The sequence below is a fragment of the Nelumbo lutea genome, chromosome 8 (genome assembly GCF_056320005.1).
Source record: "Nelumbo lutea isolate HS-2025 chromosome 8, American lotus-T2T, whole genome shotgun sequence".
Classification (NCBI taxonomy): Eukaryota; Viridiplantae; Streptophyta; class Magnoliopsida; order Proteales; family Nelumbonaceae; genus Nelumbo; species Nelumbo lutea.
This window is the reverse complement of record NC_142691.1, coordinates 49,432,491-49,439,023: the sequence shown is the minus strand read 5'-3', so window position 1 is coordinate 49,439,023 and position 6,533 is coordinate 49,432,491.

The window sequence follows — 6,533 nt, the reverse complement described above, 5'->3', positions numbered from 1 at the left end:
AGATTCGATAAGAGTCGGATTCAGATACTTCTTGATTCTAATAAATCAGGTCCAATAAATAAAAGTCAATTTATTTAAGTTGTATTTGGTTTGAAGGAAAAAGAAAGGAAAGGTAAGGAAATCTTTACAAACCCTAATCTAATTCGCCACAACCCGATCTAATCTATTAGCTATAAAATATTATATATAATTTATGTATATTATATAAATAATACAATATATTATTTATATTATATCATTAAAATTTTTATTCCAATTCAAATCAGATATCTGATAAGTCATTCAAATTTAAATTCGAATCATAATCCACTGAATTCTTATCCAATTCAGATCGGATATCTTTACCAAATCCAAGCCTTATAAATGAATAACTTGCTTACCCAAAGAAGAAAGAAATTAATGATTCCAAGAGTCTATCGGATCTGCTATATTTGGAATGGAAGTGACTTTCAAATTCAATTCCTTTTTAACACAAAAGTCAGAAGGTGAATTCTATGATACCAAAAAAACACAAAATTAAAAATGTTTTGACCAATTACAACCCTCCAAAATTTTGATGAAAACCACCTGATTGATTGGTTGATTGGTCTTAAGTTTGTTTAATTATCCCATATGGTATCATGTTGAATCCAAATTCGAATTTAAATCATAATTTTGAAAGTCGGATGAATTACAATTGAATTCCGGTTGTTATCCAATCCAATCCGATCCGTTTGGAACTAGAAAATAATTTTTTTTTATGACTCCAAGAGTTGATCGGATCTGATACATTTGAATTTTAGAATTGAAAATCATATCGGTTTAAAGAAAGGACAAAAGGTGACAGTCGCAGGTGAATATATATATATATATATATATATATATATATATATATATATATATATATCAACCGACAAGATTTAATGCCAAGTTTTAACACACACTACACTTGGCATTACAAAGTAGAAACACTGCACTTGGTAATGGCAAGTACCATTGACTTGAATTTATGTATGTATATATATATTAATTATGTTTTTAGATGCTTTATCCTTGATCCTGAATTCAAATGCCTCGTCTCGTTTCCGCTCCAAATCTCATCGGGGTTGGAAATCCTAATTCCGAATTTGCTCTATTTAGTCATTCCTACTTGCAAATTTATTTTTTGAAACTTCCACCAAACCCCAATATACGATTAAGAAATTCGTCTCTAAAAAATGGAAAAATTTTCCATCTCTAATATAAATGTATATCTATGTATTTTATGTTTTATTTCCTACAAATTGGCACGATGAGAGTAATGAAGAGATCAGAATTTGGGTGAAGAAGAGATTAGAATTTATATATATATATATATATATAATAAAATTGCTATAATTACCCTTGAATCTAGAAAATAAGAATATTTGGCAAAACGAAATAAAAAAATCAGTTTAACCCAAACCCAACTCTAACCCAATCTAACCTTGTATGTCAAAAATTTAAGTATAGAGGCAATTTTTTTCCTAAAACATGATAGCTATGTTCTTTATCATATAATAATGCTAGAATTACCCTTAAATCTAGAAAATAAGAACATTTGGCAAAAAGAAATATAGAAGTCAGGGTAACCCAAGTTCAACCAGAACCCAACCTAAACCAAAATTTTTGGATCGGGTTAGGGTTAAGGTTGGGGGTTCAACAGCTCAGATTGGGTTAGGGTTGAGATTTGCGCTCCTAACACCAACATGGATCTCACATACATCTTTCTTTTTTAATTATTTTTCTTCTGAGATCAAAATGTCACAAACACTTTCTAGTTATACTTGTTTAAAAAAGAATGAATTTAGTTTCAAAGTTTTTCAACATTTTTCTTGGAAAAAGTACCCCTATATACTGGAACTGGCCATTGGGTCATGGATCAAGTGATCTCGATGTATTTTCCTAACTCCATCTATGAGGTTGGCTACATGAGTCCTGTTTTGCCTTTTCTATTTTGTTCAGTGTATCATATCCTTTTTTAAATCATGAGCTCTCTTAGGATCTATTTAGTTCCTTGGAATAGGTTTATAATTAGAATCTAAACGCCCCATTCTAATTCCAATCAATTGTTTGGTTAGGATGGGATTCTGATTCCCATTCTTGACGAAATGGAATTCCCCCATATAGGGAGAATGGCCATTACAAGCTCCTCCCTTAAGAATACAATTCCCATTCTAGAGTCTACCAGAATGTAAAGAACTCTTAACAAAAAACTACAGACCTTGATCTTAATAAAATATTAATAAAATAGTAAAATAATAGTACCATAATTAAAAATTAATAAATTCATAACAACCAAATATATTAATTATTAAATAATAAAAATAAATAATAATAATAATAAATTACAGATAAAATATAAATATCATATAATTAAATTAATAATAAAATAATAAATTATTAATAAACTAGTAATGAAATATCAGTAAAGTAATGAAATAATAAAATTGTTGGAAGGGCTGAAAGCTTGATTAAACATACTTGACTTGTTACAATTGTTGGTCAGATTTAAAAAAAAAAATTCCAACCCAATTTCAGATCCAATTTCTTGGTATTTTGAAACATGGATTTTTTAATTGATCTTACGTTGAATTGGACCAGATTTGAACCCAAAATTAAAACCAAATTATACCTAATACAGAGTCCACAAAATGAAATTCATAGAGTGGTTGTTCACATCCAATATTGGACCCAAATCAGCATCAAACTAAAGATGACACAGTTGTGTGTGCAAAGCTGATTCAACAACACCATTTCTGCAAAACCAAATCCCAACTGGCTTGGATCAATCTAGAAATGTGAGCCTAATAACTCTGATGCTTTTCTTCTAAAAACATAGCAGAATTGTTGGAAATCAGTCCCTAACATTGTTGGTTCAAAGTAGTGTTTTGGGTGCAAAGGGAGAAGAGAAAGAAAGCAAGAGAATTGAGAGAAATGATGGTTCGCCCCCTCCCTCTTACCCCTTATATAGAACACTCTCCTAATCCTATTAAGAGTTTATCCAAATCAGATTTAGATAAAGAGTTACCCATATTTAGATAAGCACATTCTCTTCTTAAGATAATGAGTACTCTATACCCATATTTAGATAAGCACACTCTCCTAATCCTTTAATTCTTGTTGACTTCTCTCCTCTCTTAAAAGATCCTACCATTCCTTACTTCGCACAGTGTCCATATGAATGCTGCTCTTGCACACCTCTACATATTATTCTTCCTTTTCTAATGCACCAATTAAAAGTAGATGGATAAAAGAGCATACTTACATTTTCTCATTTTATCTCTTATTAGCACTACTACTATTTAAGTTACTTTGAATAACTTCATTTCTGACATATCCTTTCTGTGGCTGTTAATGGACCAGATTATTGGTCCAATCCAATCTGGTCTGGTACTAGTTTATTATAGATGGATCAGGTCCAGTCCAATCCAATAAATACTTGGGAGTATTTTGAATTGGTCCAATTCAATGTTTAGACCGTCCGAACTGTTCAAATTGATTTTAATTTAGATTAATGGGTCCAACCCAAACTTGGTTCATTGACACCCATGCTCTTATGTTATGTCAATGGATTGGATATTGGTTTAATCCGACCCAATCCAATATAAATCCATTACAAACGGATTAGGTCCAACCCAGTCCAGCCAATAAATACTTTGAACCATGAAGTCTGGACTGGTCTAATTCAATATATCTTATTGGTCCATTCAACCCATTTAAACTGATTTTGATTTGGATGGGTCCAACCCGAACTCGGTCTATTGACACCACTAGCCCATTCCAGCCTTATCCAAGTCTTACAACACTTATATTTGGCGGTATATTTTTGATAATTTGGTAATAAATTATATATTAAATCTGATTTAATCTCCTAAATTAAACAAGAAACTCAACCCAAATTTACCAATTGAATGATAGATCTAAGACAAAATAAGTAGGTGTAGTTGCCTTGAATTAAGTACGGGCTGGTCATTATTAAGTAGTGGGTATGTGGGTGTGCATGTATTTGTGTATGTGATGTTACTATCGGGACTTAATCCATTGGATTCAAATCACATCCATCTGCATTTGAGATTAATCTGATTATAAAGAAGACCTATATTTAAAAGGGTTTCAAATCAAACTCAGTCCTATTTGATTTTTTGGTTTATTCAAATTTCATTTCACCATGTTTAAAATAAGGAGAGAAATAAAAATTTATAAAAAAAAAATAAACATGCTTCACATACCCAGGTAAGTATTTTCCAGGAAAGAGTTACCCGGGTAAGTGCATTTACACATGTTTTTTTTTTTCTTTTATTTCCCATGTAAATAAGGCAATGTCCATTTTAATCCATAAAAATCCATTATTACAAGGGGATGAGTATCACTTATTTGGGTAAATGATAGACAGGAAAATAAACTTTCCCTGATCTCCACATAAATCTGAAAAAAGAACATGGGATTCTTGGTCAATGGGAATCAAAATCCCACTGACCAACTTCCCCCCTCTCAAAATCCAGAAAAAGAATGCCCCCTTAAATTAAAAGGAAAATTCTATAAAATGATTATAAATCTAAAGTAAAAAACATGTTCAAAAATAAGTGACAGAAATATTTATGTTTAGATGGATGAATGGAAAAACTAGAAAGGATAGGTCAAATATATAAAGTCATTCGAAGGATCAAACATAGGAGTAGTTTCAATAATGATATAGTGAGGGAAAGTAAAACTATAAAATGGTTCGATACCTTTAACAAACCACAAGAAGTGATCTATTATTGCAAGTTGAAAGGGGCTAAGAGGAGTAGGAATAGATCAAGAAGGACATAAGTAGAAATAGTAAGAAATGATTTAAGTGCTAATAATAATCTAACAATGGTTATAACGTTAAACCAAGGTTGTCTACGTTACATGGCCTCTCCTTTCTCCAAATCCCCTTCTTTCACTCTCCTTAATTCTCTCTCTCCTTTCTCCACTACCCCTTTCTAGCCCTCTCATTAGGCTACATCAACAGGCCTCTCTTTGCTCCCATTAATCCCTACTTCCCAATTACCTAAAAATCATTATGAAACATCTCTCTTACATCTTCCTAAAATCTCTCTCTCTCTCTCTCCACAACCGACTTTTCTCACTCTCTCTATCCACATAAATTCTCTACTTAATTAGCTCAATATATGTTTTACCCTAAAATCTCTCTCCTAAATTATCCGTAATTCCTATTTATCCTTGCTTCCACTTTCTCCTATTTATTTACTCCAAAATTATTTCCAATTTCCATCCTTAACTATCTCAATATATGTTTTACCCTAAAATCATCTTCTTTCTCTTGAGGGACGTGAAATTTTTTGTCTTTTTTTTTATTTTAAATTGTAATTCATTGTTATTTAAAAATATCATTCTTGATAAATTAAAACAAATAACAATTATTTACTATAATTAATTTTTGATAACTACTAAAAAAATTAATATTAATGAGAATTCTCAATTTTTTATGATTATTCATTCTCTATAATTTTTTTTCTGAAAATTTCAGTAATTGCTTGCAGTTAAAAATGTTGAAATTTATTACACTATTAAATATCAATAATATTGAAAATTATTATCTTTAATTTCTTAAAATCCTTTATTAAAAAATTATTATTTTTAGTTTCTGAACATTACAGTAATTAATTTCACTTAAAAATATTGAAAAACATTTCAGTAATTGATTGTCTGAAATTAAATTCTGAATATTTCATATAATTAACTCAAATAATTTCTGAAAATTTCAGGTAATATTGAAAAATAATTACTTCATTTAATTTATGAATAATTTCATATATTTATTTTCCAAAAATATTTATTACAATTTCAGATAATTATTTATTACTTTTATTGGAAATATTAATTTTTCAGAAAATTATTGATTAATTTTAATTTGAGAATAAAAGATATAATAGTGTAATATTGGAAATGTTATAACATTTATGTACTTTTTGGAATATTATTGAAATTTTGTACAATTTGCATTGTAAATTATTTAAAATTATTTTTTGGGCTTATTCATTAACAATAAACTATTTCCAGAAATTTATTTTTTTCACAAATGTTTTTCTAGATTATTCAGTAATTACTGTTAATTAAGTTATTAATAAATTGATGTAACAATTATTAATAAATTTTTATCATTAATTGCTGAAAATTTCAATAATTGATTTCAATTAAAAAATATTGAAGTTCATTACAATCTCAGGTCATTTTTGAAAATTTCATTATGTATTTCCTGAAAAATGTTTATTACAATTTCAGATATTTATTGATTACTTTTTACTGTTAATAATTATTAATAAATTATTATCTTTAATTTCTGAAAATTTCAGTTAAAAACATTGAAAATTATTACTATTTCTGGTCATGACTGAATTTTGTTTATGTATTTTCTGAAAGTATTCATTAACTTTTATTGAATTAGAAGATCGAAGATATATTACTGTAGATTATAGAAAATTTGTAACTTTTATTTATAAATTTGCCATTCTTACTCCTCTCTCTAGTAAGTATATCATTGATAT